At 44.4% G+C, this 12,269-nt stretch overlaps 1 protein-coding gene across 1 annotated transcript in view; it reads left to right on the forward strand.

Annotated features, from left to right (window-relative positions):
* Nucleotides 1–7,334: 7,334 nt before the first annotated feature.
* Nucleotides 7,335–12,269, forward strand: part of RBM25 (RNA binding motif protein 25) — a 68,569-nt gene continuing 63,634 nt past the window's right edge. Inside the window, exon 1 of the mRNA XM_017882797.1 lies at nucleotides 7,335–7,527. The gene's annotated coding sequence lies outside the window, so the exon portion shown is untranslated. The remainder of the gene's footprint in view (nucleotides 7,528–12,269) is intronic.

A 12,269-nucleotide genomic window follows, 5' to 3' on the forward strand; every position in this document is an offset into this window, starting at 1 on the left:
CCAGCCTGGGCGACAGAGCGAGACTCTGTCTGAAAAAAAAAAAAAAGATAAAAGAAAAAAAAGTTCTTAATATAGTCGGATTTATCAGTCTTTTCTGTTTAGGTTATGCTTATAGTGTCTTCCTTAAGAAATCCTTCCTGTCGAGGCACAGTGGCTTATGCCTGTAATCCCAGCACTTTGGGAGGCCAAGGTGGGTGGATCACTTGAGGTCAGGAGTTCGAGACCAGCGTGACCACTAAGGTGAAACCCCATCTGTACTAAAAATACAAAAATTAGTTGAGCGTGGTGGTGGGCACCTGTAATCCCAGCTACTTGGGAGGCTGAGGCAGGAGAATTCCTTGAACCTGGGAGGTGGAGGTTGTAGTGAGCCAAGATCACGCCACTGCACTCCAGCCTGGGTGACAAAGTAAAACTCCATCTCAAAAAAAAGAAAAATAAAAAGAAATATTTCTCTATCATGAATTCATAAGATGTTCTCAAATAAAGTTTTAAGGTTTTATCATTGATTATCAATATGATCATTTCAATAATTGCTATAAAAGAATTCCATAAAATTCAACATCTATTGATGACTAATTTATTTTATTTATTTACTTGTTTATCTTACAGAGTGGGACAGGGTCTCACTCTGTCACTCAGGCTGAAGTACAATGGTGTGATCATGGTTCATGCAGCCTTGACCTGTGCCCCACCATGCCTGGCTAATTACAAGAAAAATTTTTTTAGAGACAGGGTCTCCCTATGTTGCCCAGGCTGGTCTCAGACTCTGGGACTCAGGTGATCATCCTGTCTTGGCCTGGCAATGCACTGGGATTACAGGCATTAGCCACTGTCCTCAGTCTAAGAAAAATTCCTTTAAAGATTTCATATGTAGTCATTTTATATTCCATATCTAATATTTCAATATCTGAATTGGGAATTTAAGTCTGTTGGTTTTGTGTGTGCATATGTGTGTATGTGTGTGTGGTGCTGCATTTATGGTGGTTTGTTCCTAATATTCTTGGCACTTTAATTTTTTTTAGACAGTCTCACTCTGTTGCCCAGGCTGGAGTGTAGTGGAGCGATCTCAGCTCACTGCAACCTCCACCTCCCAAGTTCATGTGATTCTCCTGCCTCAGCCTCCCGAGTAGCTAGGATTACAGGTGTGTGCCACCACGCACAGCTATTTTTGTATTTTTAATGGAGATGGGGTTTCACCATGTGGGCCAGGCTGGTCTTGAACTCCTGAGCTCAAAGCAATCCACCTCCTCGGCCTCCCAAAGTGCTGGGATTAGAGATGTGAGCTGCCATTGCCATGCCTGGCCCTTGGCTTTTTTTTTTTGGACGGAGTTTCGCTCTTGTTACCCAGGCTGGAGTGCAATGCTGTGATCTTGGCTCACTGCAACCTCCACCTTCCAGGTTCAAGCAATTCTCCTGTCTCAGCCTCCTGAGTACTGGGATTACGGTATGCACCACCATGCTCAGCTAATTTTTTGTATTTTTAGTAGAATCAGGGTTTCTCCATGTTGGTCAGGCTGGTCTCAAACTCTGACGTCTGGTGATCTGCCCGCCTCAGCCTCCCAAAGTGCTGGGATTACAGGTGTGAGCCACATCACCCAGTCAATTTTTTTGTTTGTTTTTTTTTTGACTAAGTCTCACTCTGTCACCCAGGGTGGAGTGCAGTGGTGTGATCATGGCTCACTGCAACCTCCGCCTCCTGGGTTCAGGCAATTCTCCTGCCTCAGCCTCCCAAATAGGTGGGACTACAGGTGAGTGCCACCACGCCTGGCTAATTTTTGTATTTTTAGTAGAGACAGGATTTCTCCATATTGGTCAGGCTGGTTTCAAACTCCTGACCTCAGGTGATCCACCTGCCTCAGCCTCCCAGAGTGCTGGGATTACAGGCATGAGCCATCATGCCTGGCCTGCATTTTTAAATTTTAAGCTCACATTTGATATCAGAATCCTGAAGCCTAAGTTAGGGGTTCCTTTCTCCATAGGGACTATGTTTACTTCTGTCAAGAGCCTAGGACTATTAACAAGGGAGCACTTTAACATCCTTTCAGAGTCCTGACTTAACTTGGTAAACTTCAGTTATTCCACCTTGCTGGGGAGTCCAGCCTTGATCTCTAGATTCTGTGTTAATGTGCTTCCCCTCTCTCTCCATCTTCTTCTCTCTGTATACACATATATATTATATATGTTCACATTTATTATATATAATGGCATTATATGTATTATATTTATATGTTTTATGCCCTTATTTATATATTACATAATGGCATTATATACACACATATATATATAAATGATGGGCATGCATACACACACACACACACACACACACACACACACACACACACACACAAGCAATCCTCCCTCCTCATGATTGAGACTACAGGTGCGTGCTACTGTGCTGGGCTCCAGTTTCAATCTTTGAGAAGATCTGCTCAGCTCCAGCTAAACAACATTTTTCCTGGTATGCTGCTGTTTAGTTGGGTCAGATGTGGCCAATGAGAATAGGGTCCAGGCCGGGTGCAGTGACTTGTGCTTGTAAACCCAGCATTTTGGGAGGCTGAGGCAGGTGGACCACCTGAGGTTGGGAGTTGGAGACCAGCCTGGCTAACATGGAGAAACCCCACCTCTACTAAAAATACAAAATTAGCTGGGCATGGTGGCACGTGCCTGTAATCCCAACTACTTGGGAGGCTGAGGCAGGAGAACTGCTTGAACCCAGGAGGCGGAGGTTGCAGTGAGCTGAGATCACACCATTGCATTCCAGCCTAGGCAATGAGAACAAAACTGTCTCAAAAAAAAAAAGGATAGGGTCCAAATGCACACAGAATGTAATACCCAAATTAATTATCTACAGTTTCCTCAGCAAGGATTTGTAAGAAAAAAATAGAAGGGGGATAATTGGCATTGCAAATGAATGGCTTGGCTTGTTCTCTACAAGTGGTATATAAGTGTATCATTTAGAGTTCTTTCTGTGTAAGGAATAGAAAACTCAACTCAGACAGATTTAGGAAAAGTAATGTGTTGGGTTACATACTGAGAAGCCTAGAACAGCTGGCTTTAGGAGTAGTTGGACCAGTCGTGCACAGTGGCTCATGCCTGTAATCCTGGCTTTTGGGTGGCTGAGGTGGGAGAATTGCTGGAGCCTGGGAAGTCGAGGTTGCAGGGAGACATGATTATGCCACTGCACTCCAGGCAGGACAACAAAGGGAGACCCTATCTCAAATAATAACAGCAACAACAAACCAAAACACAAACAAAATGAACGAATGAACCATTTTCTCAACTGATATTGTCAAAAATCTCTCACTCTGTCTTACTTCTGCTTTCTTCTGTGACTTCATTCTCAGCCCTATCTATTCCAAGCTTAAATCCTCCTAAGCTTAAATTGAAAAAAAAAAAAAAACGATTTAAATGAAGAATACAGAGACCCCTCCCCTGCTTTTTAGGATTACTCCTGAAAGGATGAAGCAGTATAATGTTCACGAGCATGAACTCAGGAACCAGACTGGCTCGCTTACTATTTTTGTAGCCTTTGATAGGTTAACTTTTGCAAGCCTTGGTTTCTTCATTTGTATCACAACAGTTCTTACTTCAGGGGGTTGTTATGAGGATTAAAGGAGTTGATATTTGCAAAATGCTTTAAATAGTGGCTAGTACCAAAAAAAAAAACCCCACAAAAAACGAAAAAAAGAGGGACGGGGGACTAAATTATCAGGTTTTGATTAGGTTATAAGTTTACTCCAGTGTCCTAAGGGGGTCTGGTTAGAGTTGGGACTTCCTATCCAAACTACATGGATCTGGAGTAATGGAAGGATGGTTTCTTTTTTTTTTTTTTAGACCGAGTTTTGCTCGTTGTTCAGGCTGGAGTGCAATGGTGCGATCTCCGCTCACTGCAACCTCTGCCTACTGGGTTCAAACGATTTTCCTGCCTCAGCCTCCTGAGCTGCTGGGATTATAGGCGCCTGCCACCAAGCCCAGCTAATTTTTGTTATTTTTAGTAGAGACAGGGTTTCGCCACGTTGGCCAGGCTGGTCTCAAACTTCTGACCTCAGGTGATCGACCTGCTTCAGCCTCTTGAAGTGCTGGGATTACAGGTGTGAGCCACCGCGCCTGGCCTCTTTTTTTTCAGACGGAGTCTTGCTCTGTTGCCCAGGCTGGAGTGCAGTGGCACAATCTCCACTCACTGCACCCTCTGCCTCCCAGGTTGAAGCGATTCTCCTGCCTCAGCCTCCCAAGTAGCTGGGACTACAGGCGCACATCACCACGCCCAGCTAATTTTTGTATTTTTAGTAGAGACAGGGTTTCACCAGGTTGGTCAGGCTGGTCTTGATCTCTTGACCTCGTGATCCGCCTGCCTCGGCCTCCCAAAGTGCTGGGATTACAGGCGTGAGCCACCACCCCTGGCCGAGATGATTTCTTTTAAAAAACGTGGAGGGTCATGACTAAAGGCAAGGGGAATGGATGCTGCATGAACATAAGCAACAAATTGTCTAAGGTAGGAAAGTTAGCAAATTGTTGCCTGGAGCGCTCCCTTTATTACACAGTAAAACACAAATTCATGTACAATGTTTCTTTTTTTTTTTTTTTTTTTGTTGAAGCGAGAGTCTCGGCTTCTGTCGCCCAGACTGGAGTGCAGTGGCGCAATCTCGGCTCACTTGGCAAGGCTCCGTCTCCCGGTTACGACCATCTCTGCCTCAGCCTCCCACAGTGGCTGGGACTCTAGGCGGCCCGCCGCACCTCGGTCCCGGCTAGTTTTTTTGTATTTTAGTAGAGACGGGGTTTCCACCATGTTAGCCAGGATGGTCTCGATCTCCTGACCTCGTGTCCGCCCGTCTCGGCCTCCCAAAGGGCTGGGATACAGGCTTGAGCCCGGGCCCGGCCAATGTTTCTAATAATAAAAGGGGCACAGAGTAATCTGAGAAGATTCTGTTTATGCCTTTTTGTTGTAAATAGGCAGAGAGGGTAATCTTGGTAGGCATTGGTGGCTCACACCTTTGATCCCAGCACTTTGGGAGGCCAGTAGGCAGGATCACTGGAGGTCAGGAGTTGGAGATCAACTCTGGCCACCCATAGTGAAACCCCATCTCTACAACAAAAATACAAAAGTTAGCCAGGTGTGGTGACACATGCCTGTATCCAGCTACTGGGGAGGCTGAGGCACAAGATATCACTTGAACTCGGAGCAGAAATTGCAGTGACCAAGATCACGCACCGCACTCCAGCATGGAAACAGACACCTTCTCAAAAAAAAAAAAAAAAAAAAAAAAAAGAAAGAAAAAGAAAGAAAAGAAAAGAAATGGACACAATTCTTTTTTTACAAACTATTAAATAGCATTATAGAGTAGCACTATAAAAACTATAAATTTGAATAGCACTTTACTAGAACAAAGTACAAACATACATAAGTTAATTTCATCCCCAAGTAAACTGGGACTATAGGCATTCGTCATTCACCATTGCCGGCCAAAGGTAGTTATTAACCTTTAGTTAATTGTAAAGAACCTAGCAAGCAGAAATATAGACGGATGTAAATTTGCAGATGATAGTAACAAAGTGGCTACTTTCTATTTGTATTCCCACTACAATTTTGTGGTTCATTGGTACTCATCATATGTAATAATTCTTTTCTTTTCTTTTTTTGAGACAAGAGTCTTGCTCCCTTGCCCAGGCTGGAGTGCAGTGGCACGATCTCAGCTCACTGCAACTCCGCCTCCCAGGTTCAAGCATTCTCACTGCCTTTAGCCTCCGAGTAACTGGAATTAGAGGAGCATGCCACCCACGCCGAGCTAATTCTTCTATTTATAGAGACTGGGTTTACACGTGGGTCAGTCTTGGTCTCGAACTCCTAAACCTCATGATCTGCCCCGCCTCAGCCCTTCAAAGTGTGGGATTACAGGCGTGAGCCACTGCGCCAGGCCATTAATCATTTTTGTTTTCTTTCTTTCTTTCTTTCTTTTTTTTTTTTGAGCAGAGGTCTCGCTCTGTTGCCCAGGCTTGGAGTGCCAGTGATGCATCTCGGTCATGCAACTTCTGCTCCCGGGTTCAAGCATTCTCCTGCCTGCAGCTCCCAAGTAGCTGGGATTACAGGGGCCTGCCACCACTGCTTTTTTTTTTGTATTTTCAGTAGAGACAGAGGTTTTGCCATGTTGGACCAGGCTGGCCTCGAACTCCTAACTTCAGTGATCCACCCGCCTCAGGCCTCCCAAAGCGCTGGGATTACAGGCTTAAGCCACCGCGCCGCTCCTGGTAATCATTTTCCTTCACTCAACAAATATTTATTGAGCGCATTGCTACGTACCATGACCTGTTATTGCACAAAACTAGCAATCCATGCATTGCTTACATTCACATTCTTGTAGGGAGTAAGTGACGGACCATAAAATCAGTTAAGAAAAATGTATTTTTATGATAGATTGGTTATGAGTACTTGAGATAAAAATTAAGTAGGAGAGGCTTGGCAGGAAGTGGTAGGTATGTTTCAATTATATTAGGTGGTCAGAGGTTGTCATCTATCTTCACCTGGTCACAGTTCCGCAGGACAGGAACAAAGTTCACTCCATTTGCCTTCATACTTCCAGCACTTAGCACAGCACCAGGAACTCAGGGAGGCATAACTTTATACTGAATACGTTTTATGCCTTCCTAGAATGCAAGGCAGTTGACAAAGGCGTATAACTAGATATTGCCTATAAGGTCACAATTTGAATAACGTAATCAATTTATGATTAATTTTATTCTTTTCATAACTTAAGGCTAAAAAATGTATAAATATCTTGTTCTTTCAGCACGTTTAGATTACAGATACGAAAGCTGTGTATAACTATATACAGGACTTTTCACGTTTTTCCAACATTTCCTCTAGCCCCTCTGGCCCTACAACTACCCATTAAGCTTTGCTTTTCAAAAAACCTCCACAGCCTCTGCTAATTATTCATTGGATCTCGGTGTAGTTGTATATTAACAACCACTTGGGGTTTAACCACTGAGGTTAGCGGACAGGGCCCAGTTATCAGTTCCTCGAACCTCAAGGAATCCAAAGGCAAGGTTTCTACACCCCGAAAAACTAAGAAAAGTGCGAAAATCCTCTAACATCCTCGCGCCGTGGCCCAGCCGGAACTTGACCTAGATGGCGTCCCGTAGTCGGTAAGGATTCAGTCGGCTCCAATCAAACAATGGCATGTGGGTCATAATTACAGTTCGGGCCTTTCTAGTAGCTGTTAGACGCTGTTTCTCTATCGTTTTCGTCTCGGCTTGGTGATTCAGAGTCAACAGAAGGAGGACGATTTTTTTTTCTATATACGTTGTTCTCTAGGTTCCGCCGCTCCCGCCCCCGGCGCAGTGCACGCGGGCAGAGGAAACCTCCAGCAGGCTCCCCGCGCAGCGCGGCTGTATTTGCGGCTGTGCAAGTAGGCCGCTCCGGACCTCAACTCCCTGGCGAGCGGCGGGCAGAAATCTCGAACCAGTGGAGTGCATCGTAACCTGGGATCCTAGAACCGGCCGCGAAAGGCAGTACCGTTTCCTCAGCGGCGGGTGAGTTTGTGTCCCTGAACGCGTGTGGAAACCAGGAGGACGGGGCCTCAGCTGGGTGGAGGAGGAAAAGCCGGGGTGGCTGCGAAAGCGCCAGGTGGGAGAGATAAGGGGGGGGCGCGGAGGCGGGGGTGGGGGAGGGGTCGGCACGAGGCTCGGTTTCTCCTCTTCTCTAAGGCCTGGAAGACCTTTGGGCCCAGCCGGAGCCCGTGGAGGCCAGACCTATGACTTGAGCTTTCCGTCTTGCATTGTCGCCCGCTTTCCCTTTCCCTTCCACGTTCCGCCGCGGAGTGAATCGTCTCTGCCCCTCCTGGGCTCCACGTTAGACCCAAAACGATCGGTCTGCCCCTGGGGAGCCCTTCCCTGAGCTCCCTTACTTACCGGAGCCCCGCAGTAGGTTTTCGGGCCTGGGGCACTCGCCCCAGCCGTTGCCTTATGTTAGCCTCCACCCACCCTTTTTAGCGAGGTGCTGGCCACCAACGGATATCTTTCCCTTCCTCTTTGGCCATCTAGAGCCCGCCACCAAGCGAACTGGGCCCCACCCCCTTGGAATTGAGCTAATACCTACCTTTTTAGCACTCTCCTGGCTTGCTTAAGATAGTCATGAATTTTGCCATCCAGCCTCCTTTGAGCATTGGAGGGTGCAGTAAACTGTATATCGCCATTCATTCTAGGGGATTACTAAGCTCCACGTTAAAATGTTACTTTCTCATTTTTCTTTGGTCGTCAATCATGCTTTTAAATACGGTTTTCCGGAATAGACGTAGGACTATGAAGATTTTTCGGAAGTTATGTAATATGGATTTGTATTGCCATGGAAATGCCATTTTGATACTGGGCAGAGTGGAGCCAAGAGAAGGGAAGAGATTGGACCTCTGTTGCACCCTACTGCTGTATTAGTGTGAAGTATTGTGTATTAGGCCGTGGGCAGTAATGTATAAACAATTTTTGTATTATCTTTGGAGCTTTTAATTTTTTTAAAGGCCATTTCCAAAAACATTCAGAGGACTTGAAAGGGATTAAATTGGTCGTAAGTTATTCATGATTCACGTGAATCTTACACTATTCTAATTCATTTAACTTAAAGCCTTGGTTTTCTTTTGTTTTTTCTTTTAAGCTTTGGTTTTGTTCCTCTGTAAAATGAATTTATAGTAGTATCTATACGTTATTGGGGTTGGAGATTGAGAAAAACGTATGTAAAATCCTTCGTGGGATATCCAGATAACACATAGTAAGCATTTAAATCTATATGGACATAATTTGTTATTTAATAATTTTCAATAAATGTAAGAGTCCAACCCTGATTCTTGAATTTTTGTTTGTTTTTTGAGACGGAGTCTTGCTATGTTGCCCAGGCTAGAGTGCAGTGGTGTGATCTCAGCTCACTGCAACCTCTGCCTCTCGGATTCAAGCGGTTCTCTTGCTTCAGCCTCCTGAGTAGCTGGGACTACAGGCGCGCGCCACCACGCCTGGCTAATTTTTGTATTTTTAATAGAGACGAGGTTTCACTATGTTGGCCAGGATGGTCTCGATTTCCTGACCTCGTGATCCGCCCGCCTCGGCCTTCCAAAGTGCTGGGATTACAGGCGCGAGCCACCGTGCCCGGCCTTCTGAATGTATTTTTAAAGTAAAACTAGTCCATGATAACATTGGGTAACTACTTCAGACCTAACAGGAATTTGGAATTTTCAAGTTATGTTTTTGTCCACAGACAAATTAGCAGTTTAGTTTTCTTATTTACGCATGATTTAGTGAAAATTTAAATTATTTTATAGCTTTGGAAGCAAAGGAATCATTTATGACTCAACATCTTGCTTTAAAAGATCTCTTGATTGACTTTTCAAACACTAACCACTGCCATTCCAAAAGATTTTTGATTCTTCTTAAATAGCTTTTCTAACCTTCTTTTTGAAATTTGAAAGTCTGTTGAACTAAAAGGAAGAACAAAATTCACTACCCAGAATTATTGTATTGCTTTTATTTTATATAGACATAATTTCAAATTTACAAAAAAGTTGCAAGAATAGTGCAAAAGAAATCTCAGATATCTTTCACCAGATTCCTCAAATGTTAACATTTTGCCAATTTGCTTTATCCTTCTCTTCATAGGTTTCTTCTGAAATGTTTTGCTAGTAAGTTGCAGATGTGATACCCCCTAACCCATAAATACTTGTGTGTTTCCTAAAAATTAGGGCTAGTCTTATGTAACAACAGTACAACAATCAAAATCAGGAAACTAACATTGATAAAATACCTAATCTACAGCTCTTAGATTTTGCCGATTTTTCTGAGTTGGTATACTTTTTTTTTTTTTCTCGAGACGAAGTCTCTATTGCCCAGGCTGGAGCGCAGTGGCGCGATCTCCACTCACTGCAAGCTCCGCCACCCAGGTTCACGCCATTCTCCTGTCTCAGCCTCACATGTAGCTGGGACTACAGGCGCCCGCCACCGCGCCCGGCTAATTTTTGTATTTTTAGTAGAGACGGGGTTTCACCGTGTTAGCCAGGATAGTCTCATCTCCTGAACTCGTGATCTGCCCGTCTCGGCCTCCCAAAGTGCTGGGACTACAGGCGTGAGCCACCGCGCCCGGTCACTTTTTTTTTTTTTGGAGGTGGAGTCTCGCTCTGTCGCCCAGACTGGAGTGTAGTGGCGCGATCTTACCTCACTGTAACCTCTACCTCCCGGGTTCAAGCAATTCTTTTGCCTCATCTTCCATACAAGCTGGAATTATAGGCACCCGCCACCATGCCTGGCTAATTTTTGTATATTTAGTAGCGACGGGGTTTGAGCATGTTGTCCAGTCTGGTCTTGGAACTTCTGACCTCATGTGATCTGTGTGCCTTGGCCTCCCAAATTGTTGGGATTACAAGTGTGAGCCACCGCACTCGGCTAGTATACTTTTTTAAAAATGGCAACTATGTGAACTATATTGACATAGAAAATTCACCTGTAAATGCACAATTCAATGATATTTGGTAAATATACAAAGGTATGCATCCATTACCCCGAAAGGATTCCTTCTTCTGTTTTCAAGTCACCCTGTTCCACCCCAGTTTCAGGCAAGCACTCACTTTTCTCTATAGATAGTAGTAGATAGTGCTACTTTTTTGTTTGGTTTGGTTTTTGAGATGGGGTCTCTTGCACCCAGGTTGGAGTGCAGTGCTACGATCTAGGCTCACTGCAACTTCTGCATTTCAGGCTTAAACAATCCTTCCACCCCAGCCTCCCGAGTAGCTGGGACCACAGGTGCACGCCACCATGCCTGGCTAGTGTTTTGTATTTTTGGCAGAGATAGGGTTTCACCATGTTGCCCAGGCTGGTCTGGAACTCAGGCTCAAAGGATCCACCTGCCTCGTCCTCCCAAAGTGCTAGGATTACAGGTATGAGCCATTGCGGCCAGCCTTGTTTTTGTTTTTAAAAAGATGGATTCTTCATGTATTGCTTAGGCTGGAGTGCAGTGGCTTATTCACAGGCGTAATCCCACTACTGATCAGTTTGGGAGTTTTGCCCTTCTCTATTGGCAACCTGGTGATTCCCTCTCATCCCAGGAGGTCACCATGTTATTGCTGAATGAACTTAGCATGAACACCTCATCGGTAGTGTGCTGCAGCCCAGAACTCCAGGGCTCAGGCGATCCTGCTGCGTAGCTGTGACTATAGGCATGCACAGGAGTGTTGCTCTTTAATCATTGAAATTGTAAAACAACAAAGTGGCAATGTCAGAAAAAGATCAACGTTTTTGGAGATTTCAAAACAATTGAGTATTTTCATACTTCTGAAAAGCTTTGCTGTAAAAGTAGTTTTTCTGTTAAGCATTTCCCATTCTTCTTTGGGCATAAAACACTTTTTTTTCTGCAGACCTGATACATAACTGGAAGTAAATATTGAATGAATGAGTGAGTTGTATGTGAATATTCGCTGAGAGGAATCTCAGTTCATTCTTAGCATTTCAGAAATTTGGCACATAGTATATTGATGGAGCTAGTCTAAAATCTATCCTGGGAGAAATAATTTTGTTTCTATCTGGGTAAGTCTGCAATAGGGGAATGCTTATTAGCGGTATTTTACTATATTTTGGATACTTGCAGTATTAAGAGTGCAGAAAAAAGAATAGTCTGAAAGATTTAAAGAGAAAAAAGTGAAAAAAAGAAAAGCTGAGTGCATGCATATGTTGAGTACTAGAGGTAAGTCTTCAGGGTTTCTTTTTGGACCAAATTTCTTGAGATAAAATTTGCACACAATAAAATGCATCTGTTTTAATTTCAGTGAGTTTCAACAGATGCATATACCTGTGTGACCACCGCCACACTAGAGATAGGAAACACTTCCATCATAGGTTTCTGTTATTTTATTTAATTTTTGGGAGGCCTTGCTCTGTCGCCCAGGCTGGAGTGCAGTGGTGTGATCTCGGCTCATTGCAACGTCCACCTCCCGGGCTCAAGCGATTCTCCCAACTCAGCCTCCTGAGTATCTGGATAGTGCGTGCTACCACACCTGGCTAATTGTTTGTATTTTTGGTAGAGATGGGTTTCACCATGTTGCCCAGGCTGGTCTTGAACTCCTGAGCTCAAGTGATCCGCCTGCCTTGGCTTCCTAAAGTACCGAGATTATGGGCATGAGCCATTGCACCTGGCCCAGGTTCCTGTTGTCATTATTGTGAGCTATAAAGTTTCATACTTAGCAGGAAAAGGTGCTTTGAACCTTCTAAAAGTGAGATACTTTCAATATTTTAAAAAATACTGTAGA

This window comes from Rhinopithecus bieti, unplaced genomic scaffold, assembly GCF_001698545.2.
Source record: "Rhinopithecus bieti isolate Rb0 unplaced genomic scaffold, ASM169854v2 scaffold_13259, whole genome shotgun sequence".
Classification (NCBI taxonomy): Eukaryota; Metazoa; Chordata; class Mammalia; order Primates; family Cercopithecidae; genus Rhinopithecus; species Rhinopithecus bieti.